The 21319-nt window shown below is 45.1% G+C and overlaps 1 protein-coding gene, 1 long non-coding RNA gene and 1 pseudogene across 2 annotated transcripts in view; 1 reads left to right on the top strand and 2 right to left on the bottom strand.

Annotated features, from left to right (window-relative positions):
* Positions 1-21319, bottom strand: part of fat4 (FAT atypical cadherin 4) — a 113732-nt gene that overhangs the window by 65316 nt on the left and 27097 nt on the right. The window lies entirely within an intron of this gene.
* LOC133508460 (uncharacterized) lies at positions 6493-7682 on the top strand. Its single transcript, XR_009797056.1, has 4 exons — positions 6493-6545; positions 6899-6954; positions 7054-7119; positions 7312-7682. It is a non-coding gene; the product is annotated as an uncharacterized LOC133508460 (long non-coding RNA).
* Positions 17385-17503, bottom strand: LOC133509273 (5S ribosomal RNA; annotated as a pseudogene).

The following is a 21319-nucleotide window of genomic DNA, read 5'->3' as shown; positions in this document are numbered from 1 at the left end:
ATTGCGAGTGCGACTGTTTGTCTCGATTTGCCCTGCGATTGGCTGGCGACCAGTTCAGGGTGTTACCCCGCCTCCTGCCCGTTGACAGCCGGGATAGGCTCCAGACCCTCGCGAGGATAAGCGGCTAAGAAAATGGATGGATGGATGGGAAAGGAGCAGTTGATTTATTTCTTCTCGTCCCACCACACAAACCAGTTAATGGGGCACCGTTCGCGACCTCAAAACTGCTTTTCCTCTCCATATTCTTGATTCGGTACTCAAATATTCACCTATTTGCAGATTTTTTTTTTTTATAACCCTATATTTTTATTATTATTCACCTAATCGTTGTTTTTGTGCTACGGCCAAAGCACAATGTAAGGTCAAACTCTTCCCTTGGCACCATCTTTTGGATTCTTAGTGCCGACTAACTATGTTGACGTGAATTGGGGACCTTCATATGGTGCTTGAAAAGTGGCCTTTTTTTTTTCTGTAGGCTGACTGCAAATCTTTTCGGGGAGGATTCGCCATCTTGAGCTACAATGTCGACGTGTCGAAATTTGAACAGGATGTGGGAAAAAAAAGTTGAGTTTTGGCCCGTTTTTGTTCCCTTATTAATCAAAAGCTGCGCACCAATCACTCATCGCTCATTCATACGTGCGGCATCCCCCCGCCGCACCCCCCCTGCGGCTCCGCCAACCTCACGCATCCTTTTGTACGCACTTCCTTGCACGCTACAAGGACGCCTCACAAGTCTCCGCGTGTTCAACGAGGGCATTCTCATGAAGATGGAACCTTTTTGGAAGAGCCATCCATCTTAATTAACGGCCCATTCGCATGGGAAGGAACGGCGCCGCCAAAGGACACCATCTCGGGGCCTCCGAGACTTTTATTTGCGGATTAAAAAAAAAAAAAAGGAACAAAAACTTCAATGGGCTCCCCGTGTCGCCTGCACATTTCATTATCTCCCACCGTAAATTCCCGGTTTGCCTTTTAAAGTTGCAAAACGAAGCTGCGGCTCGCTCGCCTTGCATTCCTCCCGAGTATCCCCGTAATTTCGCGCCGCCTCCTCCCGAGTTGTGCCATCAACGACTGAAATGAGTCGCTTATGATTCCTGACGCCGATGTCGACTTTGGTATCGTCTCTTCGGTATTGAGGCCGCGACACTGGATAATGTTGAAAGTTTTGATTTCACGGTTAAAAATGGTGCCGTCTTTCTCTTATTATGGCACGAAATAAAATGGCCGACCTTCAACGTATTCACAGTCGACCGATTACCAACGCTGCAGTTTGCCCTCGATAAGTCTGCTATCATTATAGGTGCGGTTTGTGGAAAAAGTCGACGCTTCGGAGGTCGTACAATCCAGAACGTCAAAGGGTCGATTACATGCCGCATTTTGCCTTTTTTAATTTGATAAAGCAAATATACAGCAAGTGCGTTTACTGACGACCGAATGGATTTTTAATAAGACCTAAAACTCATTAACAAGCCTTCAACCGTGCAGGAATCATTCACAAGTGTGCGCTTGGAAGCTGTTTAGAAACTCCTTTGATTGCCGTCATTTAATAAGTGTCGCAAATTATTCATGCATAATAAATTACATTAATATTAATAAGCGATGTATTAACCATTTATGAACCATTCAAAGGAGCATTGGGGCTTTATAAACAATTTATAAGCAATCTATTAACCACTATTGAACCATCAATAGTGTGCTTAGAAGGGGTTTATACACAGTTTATAACTGTTACTAATTACTTGCTACTGCTCTATTGCTCTTTATCAAGATTGTCGAGAAATTATTGAGCCTTAATAGAGGAGGCTCAAATGAAAATGATTGTGCTTCTTCCACAGTCAAGTAAAGTATATTTCGATTTAAAAAAAAAAAGAAAAAAAAGAAAAACATGTACGTGCAGTATTATTTCTGCACGTTCAAATTCACAATGTGAGCTTCGATCCGGCTGGGAAAACACGCGGCCGACATCCCCTCCTCAATAAATAATAGTGAGGCACCCCGGTGAAAAGCACTTAGGCTCCCCGTCTGACCACGAACTGCTGAAAGAAAGCACCTGCGGACGGCCTCTGTGTCGAATTTTTAAAACAAAACAAAAATGCGCAGGCAGAAAAAAAAGGGCCAACGAGTTCAGAAAACGTCCGATTTCACCCAAACACTTTGCGGCGTTCACGTGACAAAGAAGAAGAAGAAGTGCTGGTGCTCCTTAGAGGGTCACGGGAGGACTGATTACTTCCTCAATGCAAAGAATTTCCTGTTCATACAGGAAGTTGGAGCAGGAACACGACACAATGAGGCCTCTCTCTGACAGCTCCAAGATAACCGGCGAGTCTCGTTTGCGTCTTAGCGCACGGTTTAAAAGTTTTGCATTGCTCAGCAGTATCGGTGCCAATACTTTGTCTGAACCCGACTACTCGGTGCTTGTGAGAATGCTACAATACTACAACATCGACAACACATTACCGGCCTGGCATATATCGTTCTGCCCTCCCTGTGGTGCGCCGTTTGCAAGCTAGCCAACAGTTCTTCCAAACAAGTCCACATGTTCTTGTTAATTGACACGCCCAGTTGAGGGTTACTGGAAAAACTACAGAAAATAAACTGCATTAAGGGTAAGCATATTGAACAAAGGACAGCGACGACAAATGTCAGCCATCTTAAAGTTGACGGGTCGTGTGAAACGCCATAGACGGACTAACCAAATATTTGAGTGAAATAATGTTTTTGAAGTGAAATTCTGTGAAAGTATTCGTCAAACTTTTTCGACATTCAATTGAATTTTGTTTTCAGTTAAGTACTTGTACTCATAATGGGCCTGAAAAAAACAAGTAGTATCAATATTGCAAACTACACAAAGGAAGGTCTGAAGCAGACGTGCTAAGCGCTAACGCACCATACTGCACTCACTGGATTTGGATCCAGTACAACTTTGTACATGAAAGTTTTTTTGTTTTTTTTTTTAACCATCACTAAAACGTGGATTTTACCCATTAACGTGCCTAAGAATATTTGGTACTTGGTACGCTGTTTGCTTTGCGGGGACAACAAGCGAATCGAAATGTTTTGTTGCCGATGTTGCAGGTGTAGCGCACGTTTTGGCCAACTACTTCAGTCGGTATTTCTCGCTAACGGTCTTCACAGTGGATTATCCTTCAGCACAGTCCGGTTCTTTTGTTAGGTTTTTTTTTCTTCGTGGAGACTAAACAATAACTTGAAATGATTCTCGTTTGTTTTCCATCGAATTCTCGAATTCCCACAAGAATGTTTTTGGGGTCTCTTTTTAAAGATGTATTTGTTCTGAGGCAGAAGTGATAGTAATGAAGAGCAGAAGTCTGCAACCCCCTCCCCCCACCCCCTCCCTTCATTTCCCTCTCCTGATCCATAAAATATATAATGTCGGAGCCCCAGCAGAGGTCGGCAAACAAACGACACCCTTGTGTTAAAGCGGGCTTTGCACCCGTCCCACGGTGAGAACCTTTTGACCCGACGAGGTGACCCTCCTCGCACCGGAGGGCGCAAAGCTCGAAGGTGTTATGGATGAGCGCGGAGAGGGAGGGAGCAAGGAGAGTGCCAAGTCCGAGAGCCGCTAACGGAAGCCTCGGTGGGGGCCTTCTCCAAATCGACAATTAATTGGCCTCCTCGATGACAAATTGTAACTATGTTGGAGTGAAGCTTTGTGTATTGTTTTTCTTTCCTATGAAGTTTCAAAAAATGGTTATTTCAGTTGATTAATTGTGATTTCCTTGCTATTGCTAAATAGAGAGCAGTTTTAGTGCCTGAATGGCATCTTTAAATTTAGCTATAAAACATCCATCCGTCCATTTTCTTTGCCGCTTATCCTCACGAGGGAGTGCAGGAGCCTATCCCGGCTGTCAACGGGCAGGGGGCGGGGCACAACCTGTACTGGTTGTTAGCCAATCGCAGGGCACACGGAGACAGACAGACAACAGTCGCACCTACGGGCAATTTAGAGTGTCCAATTAATGGTGCGTGTTTTTGAGCATGTGGGAGGAAATTGGAGCGAACACCCGGAGAAAAGCCACACGGGCACAGGGAGAACATGCAAACTCCACACAGGCAGGCCCGGGATCGAACCCAGGTCCTCAGAACTGTGAGGCCAACGCTTTACCAGGTGATCCACCGTGCCGTTTGTCACGATGATTTCAAAATTGTCAGAGGTCGAGAGCCACAGTTGAGAGAGTCTGCATTAAGGCTCTCCACAAAGATGAAATATGACAAGTGTTGATTCATTTTGAATTTCTTGATCCAAGATCAAAATGACCAAACGTCAATGAAGAAGCCGAAATTTGGTATTTTGGTCATCAACCGAAAGCAAGTCCACAGTCCTGTTGAAAATGGTGAAAGGGTGACAGACCGCATATGAAATTTGAAAGAATCTGCATGAACACCGTTCAAGGATGCTGGATGGTCTCTGTTGTTTGTTTTTGTTTTGTTTTTTTCTGGTTATGTAACATTGAATGACAACTCGGTTTGAAATTCTCCTGCGAAATGGGAAAACGTAGGAGGAAATTGAAATCAAAAAATGAAATTGAAAGAGTACGCATTAAAGGCATTTTGGGACACTTTGTTGCTTTTGTTAAGCACCGTATCATTCTTTGTGTGGTAGTTTATTGTATCATATAGTTTAACCATTTCCGAACCTTTGTGAACGTTTCATGAAAATTTGAACCGGCTCTCGAAGATTCAATTCCCGCAAACAAAACATATAATCTGTTTTTTCTTTTTTTTTTTTGTTACACTTGCACAATTCCAACCAATTTCTCTGCATTATATTTAATTGAATCACCGTTTGTTAATCCAGGGGACGAACAAAAACAACTAATCCAGATTAAGTTCTAACAGACGCAGAAGGGGGGTGTGATCAAATGCGCTTGGCCGGGCACGGTGGACCCCCCCCCCCCTCCCGATTTCTGTCATAATCACGTTTGTTTGTGTGAAACGGCGCCACGGGGGGGGGGATTCGAGAAAGGTAATCATTAGGAAACTCCCAAGAACGCCACGCTGTTGTCTATCTGTACGTGGGTTGCCGTGGTGACAATCCCGCCCCGAGAAAAGATTTTACTCATTTAATGTCCGCGGCATCAATGCAACAGCGGGATGTTTTTCGATGCGTCTTACGCCACCCGAACGCGCGATAAAGTGCATAAAAGCGTGAATGGCGGTGTTCAGAAATGGGGGAATTTTACTCGGTGACACAAAACGCAAATAGAATGTTATGTATTTATTGTGCGAAGAGCTAAATGACTGAATCTCCTCCAGTCGAAGCATTTACACATGAATAAGTGGGGCTTAATTGCGCTTGAGCTCATAAATCACGCACGAGATTCCAACGCGAGGCGCTTTTTTGCGGATTAGTCTCGCAAACAAATGGCATCAAAAGCTGTGGCGAATTCCTCTCGCTATTAGCGCATACCACAGAGGACTGATAAGTTTGGTGCTCAAGTACATCCAGGAGCCGACTGCAAAGTACAAGCGCGGATACTTTAGTCCTTATTGTGCATTTCAACTTCAGTAGCTACTTTGCAGCAACGCTAAAACTCTTCTTTCTTGGTCATTTTGTCACGATAGTTATTACCTGCGCTTCGCGTTTTTCGTTTGTTTGTTCCCCAGCTACTGTGGCTACTGGTTTCCCAGAATGAGCGGCCACTCAGCATTTTTACGAGCCACTTAAAAAAGAAATGCGTTTGTCAAGAGAGTGTGACACGAGTGCGTGAGATTATTTTGTGAAAATGTGTAAAGCAGTGGAACAGCAGGTCTGAGGACCGGGGTCCAAATCCCGGCCCCACCTCGTGTGGAGTTTGCATGTTCTCCCCGTGCCTGCGTGGCTTTTCTCCGGTTACCTCCCACATCCCCAAAAACATGCATTGACTGTGAGTGCGATTGTTGTCGGTCTCTACGTGCCCTGCGATTGGCTGGCAACCAGTTCAGCGTGTGCCCCGCCCCCTGCCCGATGACAGCTAGGATAGGCTGCAGCACTCCGGCGAACCTTGTGAGGATAAGTGGCTCAGAAAATGGATGGATGGATGGATGTATCGTCGAAAGGAAAGTGGTCCTAAAAGCTAGACCACATACGGCGCACTGCTTGGAACTCTTGAAAGAAAAGCCAGTCGGGCAAAAGAGGAGAACAAGCAGCATTTGCAAATCTCACGTTCTTGTGTACAAAGAGCACGCTTGCTAGTTGTTTAGCAGCTTGTTATGTATGATTAACGCTGTTCCCAGAAGCTTTTTCTTGTAGAAACGTTGCAGTTCTATCAAGTAGTAGTATTTGACTGCTCCGAGCAGGGATTCTCAAAGCTTTTGGGTCCTGCCATCCCAAATAGTGTCATGAGCAAGGCTTGGCCACTGCCAAGAGGGGCGTGGCCAGGCCACTGCTCTGGGCGCTGACACCTGTCACCCGTCGCAGCTGTTTCACATTGGGACTGTAATTAGACAGGCATTTAAGTTGGAGTTTTTGTCACTGGCATTTGCCAGTTCATTGCATTGTATTAGTCAGTTGCATTCATTCCCTGTGGGACTCTCCCCTTCTACGCGTAAGTTGGAGTAACCCTAGTCACAGCGATTCTCTGCCCTTTTGTTTGATCCTGTCCTGTCGAGTTTGATAGTTTTCCCCACCGTCATCAGACTTTGCCGCATGTCTTTTGGATCCCGCCTAGCCTAAGCATTTCTGTGCCTCTGCCTTGTCGGACCGCAACACCGTGTATGACCCAGTATCCGGAATAAACCGCATTAAACATTGTGCCTCTGCCTCGAAGTCCTGCATTTGGGTCCGCCCCCCGTGCCGGAGCTTCTCGACACTCCTCATTCCAACACCAATTAAACAGTCGAGCCAGTAAACAACAGCTGAAGTAGTTTCTGTTTTCCCCTTTGTCTTATTGCAAAGCAGTACAAGTTCAACAGGAAACTGACCATAATGAATTGGACTTGATTTCATTACAACAGGTAATATTTCACTTCCACTGCCTGCCCAGTTATTTCCTTCACGCTGGTTGAATTTTTTTGGCACAAACGATCAATTTCAAGTCACTAAATCCTTTTCAGATGCTATCATCCTGAATGAAGTGTCCTTGAATCGAACGGGCAACCACGAATCGTGATTCGAATCAGGTACTGCAGGTCTCTTTCTCCTTTTTTTATTTTTCAAAATGGCTGTATTTATGACCGAGACATATGTTTCAAGGTGAGTTCAGCTTGAAATTGCTTTCCACGACGCTAAAACTTTGAATTCAAATATGTCACTGATGCCGGATTTCTAGTTTGTGTGACTGACGGATGCCCAATGATGAATTTCCCTCGTAGGCGTACACGAAGCTCGCCCCAAAAAAGGCAATCGCACTTTCGGCAATGCAGCTGTGTTTGGAAAAGAGAACCCACGCGTCACGCAACAAGACTGATATACGTTCCTCCGTGAGCCGTGATCTATGACCATCCGACGCTCCGGCGGCTGCCGCAATTAATGCATCAACAGCCGGGGGAGGCCGTTAGACGCTCCCGAGTCTTGTTGCTACAGCGGACAAATATTGGACGTTCAGGACGGGAGCCTGTCGCTGGGAAGGGGAACGTCTGGAGGGCCGCGCTGGGGATTTCGCACGGCCCAAATAGCGCCGCGAGGATCGATGCCATCGGAACTTGTGCTCGTTTCGGATCGTGACGGGAAATCGTGTATAGAATCAAAAGGTAGACGGGTATGTATCGTTACTCAACTGCAGATGGTGGAAGGCGTCTCTTCAGATACGCGACCGTGACCGTGAAGTAGCGTATTAAAGTCAAGAAAAACTAGAGATCGGAACAACAAAAAGGATTTCGATGGGTAAATGCTGAGAAACAGCAAAAAATAAAAATCAAGGCATCTATAATATTTGAAGGGAGGCATTCATTTTTACGAACAAATGTACATCACATGTCACACGAGAGTGACATTTAAAAAGATCCATGATTGAGAATTGCGGAAAACCCACAGCAGTCGAGAGGCATCTATAGAGCTCGTGCACCTACGTCATAAAATGACGTGGCTTTTGTTTACGTCGCCATATTGCCGGTCAAGCGAAGCATTGCTCAATGCTGAGTCGGTTGGCGACGGCACGGAAATGTGTCTTGGAGCACGGCGTCCACAGTCTTGTCCGATACCGTTAGACATTTAGAAGGCGATAATAAACGAAGGTACGTGGAAAAATGAGAGAGACTCGGCATAGAGGATCCGTATTTAATGCCGAAGTCGATGTTTTCACCGATACCAAATTGGACTGTTAATTGGCTTCCGCTTATCTTGGACAACTGGATCTACACACTGACCTGGTGAGTAAGTCGTCGAGATTTGCACGGAAAAGTTTGAAAGCGTATAAAAGTCTGGACGCATACGAATACTTTGTTGCTGGATCTTTTCTCATCAGGAATAAATCCCACATAGCGACGGTTTCGACGGCTCGTGAACGAGGAAGCGTGTTCGGCCACACGTTAACCTTTGCCGGAATCCATCGATCTTTCCTGCAAGTATTCAATACAAATACCAATATTTAAATAAATGACCTCTGGTTTTACACAAACTCACATTCATTAACTATGATTTGGGGAAAAAAAAAAAAAAAAAGAGGACCTAGTCGTCTCCACGGAACGTACACGGAAGCGTGTTGTGGCCACATGTTAACCTCCGTAAACCTCTGCGACAGACAGGTTTTTCTTTCTTGATACGCATTGTTCTCAAATGAGCCAACTTGGCATTATAAATACTTTTTGGTAATTTGAGATTGGGAAGAATAATTCCTACCTGAAGTGAAGCAATCGCGACACAAGTGTGTGTGTGTGTGTGTTTTGGGGCACCATCCATCACGTTTAATTGCCGAAATCCATCGATATTTTCTGGACTTTTAAGCTCGTATTCCATAGAATGATCTCTTTGAATATCTGATAACCGACAACATCACAACAAGTCTCGGGTATTGTGAATATTCTGCTCCGGTTCAACGTCCCCCACACATTCGAGCAGATCTGTTTGACCGGCAATACGGCGCCGTGAAAATGGGGACGTCACGTGCAACGAGCGTTTATTTATTGGGCATCTTTTTTTTTTTTTTTTTTTTCAAATTAGCGGTACATAACACGTCCAATGAAAGTGGAGACTAAAAACAAATATGAAGGAATTCGATGGATAAAACGGCCAAACTAGCAAAGTCTGAGTTTTAGGGTTGATTTTCGAAGACGCAAGTGAACACTAAATTACAATTTGTGTGGTTTAAAACTTTTTTTCATTTTTTTATTTTTAAAGCACCATTATTGAGACCTGAAGACAAACGGTGGACAAGGTAGGCGTCTACTTGTGGGGAGGTTGCGTTCTACGATAGCAGAACGGCGATCTCCAGTCTGAGAGCTTCCAGTGTTTACGCCAAGCATAACAACCGACGGCGTTGTCACCGCACGTTCTGAATACGCGCAGTGTCGTGAAATGAATGAGCGACGCAATTAAACCTCCGCTGACGCTAATTAAAAACGGCTCCAAATTTAGAAGCGAGCCGTCAGCTTTTACGACGGCACGTCGGCGGGATTTACGCGTATCGAGGGCTCCGTGAAGAATACGCCATTGAGCCGAGAGCGCTGACAAAAGGGGGCCACCGCATACGGATCGCCGGGCAAAAGCAAAAAAAAAAAAAAAAAAACCACAACAAAACGAAATAAATGTCATGTTGCCGGTGAAGTGGCAACTTTTAAAAGCCAAAAAAACATAACAGACGTATGGACGTAAAAGGTGTCGGACTTGCAGTCCCATCCAAAAGTTTTGCTTGTATACTGAAGACATTTGAATTCCAGATCAAAATATGAATATGAGACCAAAGTTTCAAATCGCATCTTTTACAGCATAGCCGCTTCCGTGCTGTGATGGATGTCTGATGAACTCCTTGAGGGAAAAAAAAAAAAAAACATCTGGCACTTTTATTTTTGTTTTTCTTCACTTTTTTAACCTGACAAATTCGTCCGCTCGCTCGTCAGCGTAGGATGATGTCACGAGCCACCGGGGGGCCAACGCACATTTTGAATTGCTCCATTTCAAAACAAAAGATTCGCTCAGCGGGCTTTTAGCGGAAAGTGCTTGGAAGAGAAAGCCAAAACGCATGACGCGAAGGGACCGCTGGGATGGCACCGTACCAGAGTTCACCGCGGCGAGAATAAACAGCGCATCAGGCCAAAGACGAAGACCAGCTGAGGCTGAAACACTGAGCAGAGCCGCCGTTAAAGCGGAAGTGCTCAACGACGACGGTCCTGCGCTTTTTGGGGGGGCGGGGACCTGCTTCTAAATTCTCACAAAACATTGCACATTTAACCAAGGCCGGAGAGAATCGACGGGAAGTCGTGTTGCTGGAATACAAAAAGTTTTGCTCACTGGCCTTGCCGCCCACATGATGGATTTGGGGTATACTCGCTAAACGGCGCTCGGTGGCTCATTTGCACGAGGCAGGCCCACCCCCTCAAAACAGGCTGATTTCAGCACCAAGTACAGCGATGCCTCGGTTCTCGACCTCGATCCGTTCCAGAAAACGGTTCGAGAAGTGATTTGTTCCATAACCGAATCGATGTTTCCCATTACAATGAATGGAAAAAGAAATAATGCCTTCCAAGCCTAAAAATTTGTTGCATTTGTTTAGCTTTTCCTGAGAATAAACTGCATAGTAGATGTGTATTTTAAATACTTTATATATTAAAGTAATTTAAGAAATATATTTTTTCCTTAGAATGTATGCTTTAGTAGTAGAATAAGCTAGGCTGGGAGTGCATTTCCGCATCTGTAGCGACTCGGCCCCTTGGCTAGTCAACTTTTTTTTTATTAACAAAAGTGCAGAATCACTTTAAACAAGCAACTTTCCTTCTTTGGAGCCATGTTGGGGGTTAATACGGTAGTCCTCAATAAGAAGAACAACAACAGTCACTACCGGGACACGTCTGTGTACTGAGCCTGCGTTATACACAATAACAAAGGTGCGTTGGTTGCGCCGCATGCATTATGTAATTTCTGTTTTTTGTTTTTGTTTTTTTTTTTGGGGGGGGGGGTGTTGGAATAGAAAATAACAAAACGCATCATGAGTGGGTCAACTGCTTGCGCCGCGTGCATTATGTTATTTCCAGGTTTGTTCGGCGGCGTGGGAATTCACAACAAAGCGCGTCGTAGATCAGCCGGTCAGGCCGCGCGCAATGTGTCATTTCCGGTTTTTGTCGGGGGCGTTCGAGTACCGATTTTCGTTCGATAACAGAAGCAAAAAAAAAATCTCAAAAGTTTTCCATTTGTTCGGGAACCGAGGCTTTACTTTACTGTGGAAATAGCACTCGAAAAAGATCTACAGTCTGACATTTTCCAAATATTTGTGAGCGAGCCGTTGTGAATTTAGCAGAATTTCGATATTGGGCGAATTGAGTCAATCCCAAGATTTTCCATCCATGACTCGCAGGGCAGGCTGGGTAAAGATTTGTCACTTTCTTCAACGCTTTGTTGTCAGAGATGAAAGTTAAGCAGCGCTGGCTGCATTGTTTTTTGTTCTCTAACAACTTTTCTTCATCAGCAATAACCTGCTGCACTTGGAATGTGTCAAACGTGTTCATTTAAAGTTATTTTATTGTTTGACTTAAAACGTCACCGCGGTCGATCCATTTGCATCATTCCCAATATGAGCAAAGTTATCTTTCGTTCTGGTAGTTCCTGATTTAGTTTCCGGATTCGTGATGAAATGAGGTTAAAACTACTCTGACTATCGTGTTCAAGCCGTTCGTATCGTCGAGGCTGTTCAAGACTTGAGCTACTCCACTTCTGCTGCACTTTTTGAGAAAAGGAAAGCGAGCTGGCTGTGAAGTCGCCAACATCAAAATGAAGCTCCATCACCTTCTTTGCTTTTGTTTGTGTTGTCGCCCCAGAGACAAATGCTCTTTCCCTCGCCGCGTAGAAACCATTTGCTGGACTCGGGCCTTCAAGCTGGGGCCCCGAACGTCCGGGGGGAGCGAGAAACAAGTGCTATAGAACGCGCTCGAGCGCCAACTCTGCATTTGCACGCATTGTTTTCTCTCTCTTTCCTCCTGTCTCCAACAGATTGAGTTTTCCGGCAAAAAAAAAAAAAAAAACCAAAACGTTTTTGACTCAAGCGGCTCCAAAATCAACAAGTGAGCAATCGGGCTCTAATGGCCCTCGACCCTTTCTTCTTCTTGTGCTCATTATCTGCTTCTGTTGACCGACTAAAAAGCGACAACGAAAAGTCAAAGGAAAGAAAACACGTTGCCATTGCTAGAACGGCAAAACGGAATATTTCCACCACTTGGACCTGGAACAATATCGCGAGAAAGATAAAAAGTGAGTTTGGAAAAATATAAGCGTGATTAGTCCTCGAGATGACCTTCTTTGCCTTTCTTCAAGTTGAAATCAACTTTGTGTTACTTGGGAAGAGTTGTGGTGTCAAACATCAGGCCCGGGGGCTGGCTCTGGCAGGGGTTCAGTCCGGCCTACAGGATGAATTTGAAGGTGAAATAAGATCTTAATAATATGCTCCTCCTCTACCCATTTACGCGTCATTATTTTTTTTCTTTTCGCACGTCTACTTCCGACCGATGCTTTCAATGCGGTGCGGTCGTCGCAGTTTCCCTCGCGCGACAAGCTGAAGAGAGCGGAATCGGTGCACCGCTGCGGAAAGGTGGCATCGGAATTGTTTAACACAAGACTTGCCGAGAAAGTAAGAATGTGGGATCACATTTGTGGCGTGTTTTCTGAGCGAACTCCGACTTGGACTTCGAGAGACAAACGGGACAAAAAAAAGTAAGTCACAAGTTATAACAAAGAACAAGAATAGCCAAAGGACAAAATGTCAAGGGCAGGATCGAGGGGGGGTTGCGAGCAGACTGTGCGGCGTGAGTTTTATTGTCTTCCTAGTTAATAGTGACTAACAGGCCTCGGCCGTGTGAGGCGGCCATTCATTCGGCCAGACGCCGTGATTAATCCATGCTGGGCTTCGGGAGCGCGGGCAGTGCGCCGCTCGTATGGAAAACGGCTGGGGGGGAAAAATGAGAAGGCGCTTTCTTGTCTCTATCTCACCAGCCTGGCAGCACTAATTGCTTAATTTTATAAAGGGGCGCTAGCGTTGCCCCCCCCCCCCCCCCCCGCATCTCCAAGCAACCCACTCTGGTAGTATCGCTACCTGCAGATTCCCACCACGTCTTTGTTCCCAGATGAAGACCTCGGTTCTCGGAACTGCTCGTTTCACAGGGGTTTTGCCTTGCAGCGGGTCAGTCGGTGACCATGCCGGCATTTCATTCCACGGAGGCTGGAGCGATATCATAGCGGTAACTTCTCCTTTCATATAAAAAAAAGAGAGTCCATTTTAATAAGGTTACGGCCTGCCAGAATACCACATATCAATATCACTCGAGAAAAATACTGCATTGGTAAAGCGATATCTGAATTTGACTTCCCTTCACTTCCTGTAGATATTGAGTTGTAACTTCTTCTTGTGCAATACCTGCACTGGAAGCGCAGCTCGTAGAGTGTTGGCCTCACAGTTCTGAGGACTGGGGTTCAAACGCCCGGTCAGTCTGAAACATCCCCATCCGCGCGTCAACATGTGCCATTCGACAACTCGTCGCCGAGCGTTGACGTTCGCTACGGACGTCAACTTTTGTTTTAAGGTCAGGTTATAACGTATCTTAGCTCCCTCTATGTAGAAGAAGGGGAACTATGAGACCGGGGGATTTCCCAGTACGCGTCAACTACATGCCCAGAATAGAATTCTCCTGTTAAGAACGCACGCGCATTAATCACAAGGAGATTTTTCAGCACGGGGGATCGTTCAGATCGTCACAAGCGGCCCCGCCGGTGCGGAGTTTTGCATGTTCTCCCCGTGCCCGCGTGGGTTTTCTCCGGGCACTCCAGTTTCCTTCCCACATCCCAAAAAACATGCAACATTCATTGTAGATTGTAAATTGTAATAATAATAATAAAGTGTGATTGTGAGTACGATTCTTGTCTGTCTCCGCGTACCCTGCGACAGCTACGATTGGCTCCAGCATTCCTGCGACACTTTTGATGATAAGCGGCTCAGATAATGGCTGGATGGATCTTTTGATCACCGTGTCGCGAGTCCTACCCCGAATAGTCAAAGACGGGATGTCTTTTGCACTCATATTTGTAAAGCAAGAAATGCTACTATATTTGCATCGGTATGAATACCTGGTCCTGCCTAATGTTTTTTTTTCAAACACTGTTATGTACGTAAATATAGTAGCATTTCTAGCTTTACAATGATGAAAATATCGCGGCTCGACTGTTTTCTGGCATCGATACAATCGGACGGACGTAGCAGGTCCACTTTTCCGTGGAAGCGCGGCTAACGCGGTCCTCTGAGCGGAAAACACGAGCAACGCTCAGATCGTGAGCTGATAGAGAAGTTTCCATCTCGCCGTGGAACATTTTGTGTGGCGACTCCTTTGGTCCTCGCTAACTGATGGAGACTTTCTTTCTTTCCGTTTTTTTTTTTTTTAAATGTCTGGCTGCACCAATTTAAAAGCAGCCATGATGATGACGGCGGGATTACATTTGGACTCTGCGGTCCGTGCTAAGCGCTAACCTCCAAAGTGGAGCGCAAGCCGTTCTGCGACGCTGGTTGACTCGCGGTTCCACTGTCGTTTCAAATGTTTTGAAAACAAGGGTTCAACTATTTCTGTCACGAACCAACAATGCACAGGCGGACCCAAACGCAGGACTCCAAGACGAGGACGTGATGTTCAGTGGGGTTTTATGAGAAACGAAAGTTGTGTATGACAACACGGTCCAGGAAGGCAGGAAACAATGTCCGATAACTACGACTCAACTAAAGTGCATAACCAATACCGTGACCGGACTATAATGGTGCAGTGGCGGAGTAACCCTGGATACGGGAAAGCATACGCAACGAACTGGCAAAAACCAGCGACAAAACTCCAACATATAATACATTTTCTAATCACCGGTGGCCCGGCCACGCCCCTCTTGGCCGTGACCCAGCCTTGCTCGTGACAATTTCCGTGTGACTGTAGCGTATTGCAGGCATTTCGAAGCTTTAAACTACCAAAACCAATGCATCGCTATATTGTGGAGTTCCAGAAAAGGAACCAGCCATCACCGGCAACGGAATTCAAACCCTTAACCCTTATGTACCTGTACAATTTAAACATTGTCGAATCAGTGAAGTTGCGTAACCTTGTTTGAACCGGCTCTGGGTTCCAATCCCCCTGAGTTGACTTTGGATTCTCCGACGTCCACAGATGGTTCACTTTATGTTAACTATAAGTTGCTGGCGTCGTTGCCACAGTTACCATGAAAAGGTCATCTGGTTCACTGATGACTCCTTCATAAAGTACCGATTGGCGTATTTTCCGTACTATAGGGCGCACCAGATTATAAGGTGCACCTTTAACGAACGGCCTATTCTAGAACTTTTTCCCATATATAAGGCGCACCGCATTATAAGGCGCATAGAATAGATGCTGGGGTTACGTCACGCATCCATTAGATGGCGCTGTGCTGAGGGGAATGTCAGTCCGACGTTATTAATAGATTACAAACCAGCGTTCTGACAACTCCGTTCACTCCCAAAATAAATAAACTGTTGTTTTGTTATTTTCCCAGAGGTAAAGTCAGTGACGTAGTATTGTAGTAGTAGTAGTATCGGAGTCATTTTGGCGTCGGATTAAAAGTATTTTTAAGACACCCCCCCCCCCCCCCCCGTTGTGTTCCGCATGTTTTGTTTTGTTTTTTTTTTATCTCCCACCCGAAGAAAAAGTATCTTCATTTAACTTTTAACAAAAGGGTGAAATTTTGTTAACATACTTGTGTCATTTTTTTCTTTTTTAAAGCCTTAAATTGTGGGAGATCGTCATCGTGCGCCCTCCAAAAGGAAGACGAGGCGATCCGCCCTAGTGGCGCTCCACATGGAAAAATATCTCACGGAAACTTGGGAAAGGCTCATTCTGGTGCGAGCATTTTACTGCGAATGTTATTCCAAGCGAGCTTCCATTTCATATTGAAGAAATATGAATTATGGTCCGCTGGCATAGAAAGCACAAAGCTGATGAAAGATTTTCTGGTCCAGGCATCATCCGAACCAATAGAGAGCGAGTTTGTTTTCGAAGATCTCTTGAAGGAATTACATGCGTGAAAGGGAAAAATGCATGAACAAAAAAAAAAAAAAAAAAGTGCAGTCGGTCACATGCTCGGGACCATACGGTAGCCCTGAAGGGACAAATATTTACGATTGTCGGAATCAGAGTAGATCGGGGATGAAAAGTCATTCGTGTCTCAGGATGTACTCTTAGAGACGTCATAAAATCGGCCCTTTGCTGACTGTGATCGGAAACGGGAAATCGGGCTCGACCCCCCCACCCCCAAGTTCAAACGCGCAACCATTTACGTTCTCAGTTCAAAGGCAAAGTATGCGTTATCTGCAAAGCGGCCGGCGTCCGAGTGATTGGCGGCAGGTGTGGGGAGCGAGGCCCTGAGATGAGCCAGGTCCAGGTGAGTTCAACCCCCCCCCACGGCCCCCCCAACCGACACCACCACCTAAAGGCCAATCTGTCTCCATAAAAATGATGCACTGGACCCAAGAAGAATCTTCTCACGCTACATTAAATCAAAAGGATGGCTCTAATGTGGCCTTTGAAAGAAAGCTTCTCAAACCATGGTACCCCCTTTGCAATAAATCATTACTCGTGTGTTATGATATCTAAAAAAAAAAAAAAAAAAAAAACATTTCTCTATCAATGCATGCATCCATCCATTCAGAGATTACTTTTTTTTTTCTTGAAAAAACACCTTGATTCTCATAATAAACATTTTTTTCTGAAAAGAAAAGAATATATTATGATTATTGTACCTTATTATGATTTTTGCCAAGGGACAGATTATTGCTACAATTTCCCTCAGAGTGTCCGTTATGAAACCGTAAACATGTTTAATAACCTAATCAGAATCAGATGCAATGGGCAAGTGTATAAAAAACACACAAGGATTATTATCATCCATTCATTTTCCTTGCCGCTTATCCCCACGGGGGTCACGGGGAGTGCTGTATTCTATCCCAGCGGTCAACGGGCAGGATGTGGGGTACACCCTGAACTGGTCGTGCCCTTATTATTATAATTATTGTTACTCTTATTTTGACATTTTGAAGACAAGGCTAACTCTTGTACAACTCTTCTTCAAGTTAGTGTAAAAAAATGTCTCAATATTTAGTCTATTCTTCCTTTCCTTTCGGCTTGTCCCGTCTAGCGGTCGCCACAGCGTGTCATCTAAGACGAACACACATATTTGTTTGGCGCCGTTTTTACGCCGGATGCCCTTCCTGACGCAACCCTTCTGCGTTTTAGCCGGGGAGAGAAGCTTACAGCAGCTGGTATTCCCAGGCGGTCTCCCATCCGAGTACCAACCGGGCCCAAACCCGCTTAGCTTCCGAGATCTGACGAGATCGGGCGCTCTCAGGGTAGCAAGGCCGGAAGGTCAATATTTTGTCTATTAATGATTAAATATGAGGGTTTGAAATTTTGGTACGAATTTCAGCAAAAACCACGGAAACCGAAACCCGTGATTTACTTTTGCGGGCCACTTAAAATGAAGCGGCGGGCCGGATCTGGCCCCCGGGCCTTGTGTTTGACACCTACGTTGTATGGCCTTCGGGGGGTGGGGGGGGGGGGGTACACACAGTCATTGCTTAGTTGTCATTAGAACCGTGAGGGATTCCTTTGAAACATGTCTCCCCTGTGAAGGGGTCCCAGAAGGTCTGAGGAGACCACCTTTAAGAGTCCAACACACCAGTCGCTAAAAAAAACAAAAAAAACAAACAAAAAAAAAAATTCAGAGCAGATTTTTTAAAGTTTACCCGAGGGAGGATAAACTCGCTGGCTGATGGAGGGTCCGGGTTTGACCCACAGCGAGTAACGCCAGACGGACGGCGCTCCCGCCGCCATCCATCAGCAGCGCCGCGCCGCTTCACGCGCCTATAAAAGTGTTAGCGCGTCTCGGAGCCGCGTCTCTAAATCAGCGACGCACGGACGGACAAGACGCTGGAAGTCGTGTAAAACTAATAAGCCGGCGGCTAAATCCGAGAAGCTTTCATAAATAGCGAGAGGTAGTAAAAATGGAGCCTGGCGCGCCGTGGGGGCACGCCGCCCTGCTGCTCGGGCACTTTTGTCGATTCAGACAAAATGAGAAAGAAAGAAAAAAGCTATTTCAAAGACGTAGATATACGACCAAACGTGAGATTTTTGTTTTTTTTTGTTTATGAAACCTGCTAAAAGATTAGCATTATGTAGAATACGCTACGCTAAGGGTTCTCAATTTTATTAGTGACTTCAGCATACTTCCTTCATACCAATCTCCACTGAGCCTCTGCTTTGGCAGCTTTTGTCGTCATAAAGGAAAAAGCACGAGTAAGGAATTTTTTTTTTTGTATTTTTGGGGGGGTGCAAATAGCTAGGGAGAAGTTTGAACAAAAATTACATTTTCCCGTTAAGATGAATGGAAATGCCATTAATCCATTTCTGTCCCGCATTGTCTTCTTTTTTTGGCCTACAGGGTGCATTATAACACAGACCCAGACCCAGACCCACGCAAAGAGGAAGTAAAACTCAGTCCACCGCAGTAATGTTTGGCGTTTTGTGACAGAGGATGAAAGGTTTTGTACTGCATATGCCTGTGGGTATTGTTATAGTGTCTGTCTGCACTTGTATTCATTTGTGTATCGTAACATTGCGATGGTCGATGCTAACCGATAGCCCACCTGTGGCATTTTGCATTGCGCTCCGCGAGCGGCCTTTCCGACGGCAAACTTTTATGGTTGTTTTTAATAGACGTCATGTAACTTTATTTGGTTCGTGAGTTCGTATCTCACTGGGGCCCCTCGACGGGAAGGGCATCCGGCGTAAAAACTCTGCTGCGGCGGCGCCTACAAGTCAAAAGAAACTTACTATGTTCGGTTTGTGAGGAAATTCAGGAGGGTAGGGTGCACCCGGAATTGGTTGCCAGCCGATCGCCGGGCACATGGAGCCAGACAACAGTCGCGCTCACAATCACGTGCGCCTGAAGTAGCCGCGACTTTTTCCCACACGCTTTCAACCCTGCGGTGATGCGGCTAATTTGTGAATTTTTTTTTTCTAACGGCCGCAAGGGGGTACTCGACCGGAATATATGTGCCGAGGAAGTGACTTTTACCGGTCTGGCACTGTTGGTGCTGTGTCTCAGTGACTTTTACCGGTATGTTTTTTTATTTAACCGGCCCTGTTAGCGCCTCGCTACCGTGTTGCTGCTGCACCTCAGTGATTTCGGTATTTATTTATTTTTTTTAACCGGCCCTGTCAGTACCGTGCTATCACGTTGCTACTGTTTAGCTGCTGCGGCTGTTTTGTTTTTGTGTTTTTTACCGGTATGTTTTTTTTTTTCTTTACCACCCTGTTTGTGCTACCATGTTGTTGCTATGTTAAGCTAAGCTAAGGTATTCAAACTTTGAAAACTCTTTCTTTGTACCATTTCATTTGCTTTTACACAGGTGCGGCGTACGTATGTACCAAATGGTATTTCCATTACAAATGTGCCGGGTGAGGCTTATAATCAGGTGCGCTCTGTAGGGCGGGAATTACGGTATTTCTTTTTGTGTGTGTGTGTGGTGTGTGTGTGTGTAAGATGAGCCTTTATTTGCTTCTATTTGCAGAATATGACATGGGCCAAGAGAGGACTTGCGGGCCATACTTTGGAGACCCCTCGGCAGAATATCACCAAGGGGAAGTCTAAAATTTGGATGTTCTTTCATCTGAATTTTCCATGATTGCAGCTCGCATTTGCATATCCCCCTCTTTTTTTTCCTCCCCCTATTCAGACCGTTTATCAGTCGCCGTTCCCTTCTCGGCACAAATCCCAGGATTAAAGGACTTTTTTTTTTTTTTTAAAGAGTCTGGGCGACTGGCGGGATTGAAGGGTGGCAACAAGGAGGAGGGATGGGGAAGATGGCGACAGGATAAAAAGAAGTTGGGGGGCCATAGAAATGCAAAGGAAATGGCTTCTTTTTTTTTTTCTTTTTTAAGGAAGTTCCCAGCTTCGCCACTTCATTAATTCACGGTATTTAACAAGTTGCAGCGGGGCCTTCTTCGCTTCGGCGTGCACGCACCTCCCCCCCCGTCCCCCACAACAACAACAGCGCCATCAGTAAGTGACAACCCCCCGGGCGGTGGGGCTGCGGCCTCCGGGGTCGGCGCTGCAAACAGAGCCACGGGAAGCAGAACCTCGCCATTCACGGGTTCGGCCTTTTATTTGTCGGCCCTGGTTCCTGCCCACCGTACACATCCACGATGATGGGCCTCTGGGAAGGAATCTCGCCCGTTTCCTATTAGAGATGAATAGAATAGGAAGGGAAGGAGGGGGCGGGCGGCTGGGTGGGGGCACATCACATGCATCGGTATGCACATCCTCCAAGATGGGGGCGTTTGTTCGACGCTGGAAAGAGGGTGGGAAGTCGGGAACGTCGCAAGAATTATTTCAGGCTACTGGGTTTGAATTTATAAATTTATTTGGTGGCGGCGAGGGTCAAAGTTCAGTGGTAAAGTAGCATTCAGAGTCAAATGGTCAGGAGTATTAGCCGAGTACTCTAAATAAAGCTGCATTTTCGTTGGATTATTTTTTTTTACTCGATATTTTAAAATGATTCTTGAAATGTAATGTTATTTTTTTTTGTTTGAACTGTTATCTATATCTAATATGATTACTTTTCGATTATGTATGGTGAATGATTATTAGCATTTTCATATAGCATTTAAAGTTCATTTTTTATTATTCTTTCTGAAATTTATTTTACATAAATTAAAAACATGTTTTTTTTTTTTTTAACGATCCTGATTTATAAATTTAAGTATGAATTGAATAAATGAAATTTGTACCCAACCGCCAGAACAAAATGTAGTTCTGATTCAAATTAAATATGTGAACTAAACTAAATAAAAAACGGACTTCTTCCCCAGTGGATCATATTTAGTACAAGACAATACATAAAAAAATGTAAATAAACGCATTTAATTTAGCCACGTTGTACTGACTAGGTGGGATTTTCCTATCGCTGTGCGAAACGAAAACTACAGTGCACGAGAACTTGGATGTGAGGTGTCCAGGTTATCATCACCGTTCTGTGGTCAAACACCAAAAGAAAGGAAAGCAAAATCATTTGGCTGCTCACTCATATCAAATCTTGCAATATTTGATGTCAGGGGGGTTCAATTCTGGATTTTTGTCCAATTTTTATCACCTTAAATTGTTGAACTTGCTCAAAATACA

This window comes from Syngnathoides biaculeatus, chromosome 11 (assembly GCF_019802595.1).
Source record: "Syngnathoides biaculeatus isolate LvHL_M chromosome 11, ASM1980259v1, whole genome shotgun sequence".
NCBI lineage: Eukaryota > Metazoa > Chordata > Actinopteri > Syngnathiformes > Syngnathidae > Syngnathoides > Syngnathoides biaculeatus.
Note: the sequence above shows the minus strand (reverse complement) of the source record. Positions and strands in the feature narration are given on the sequence as shown.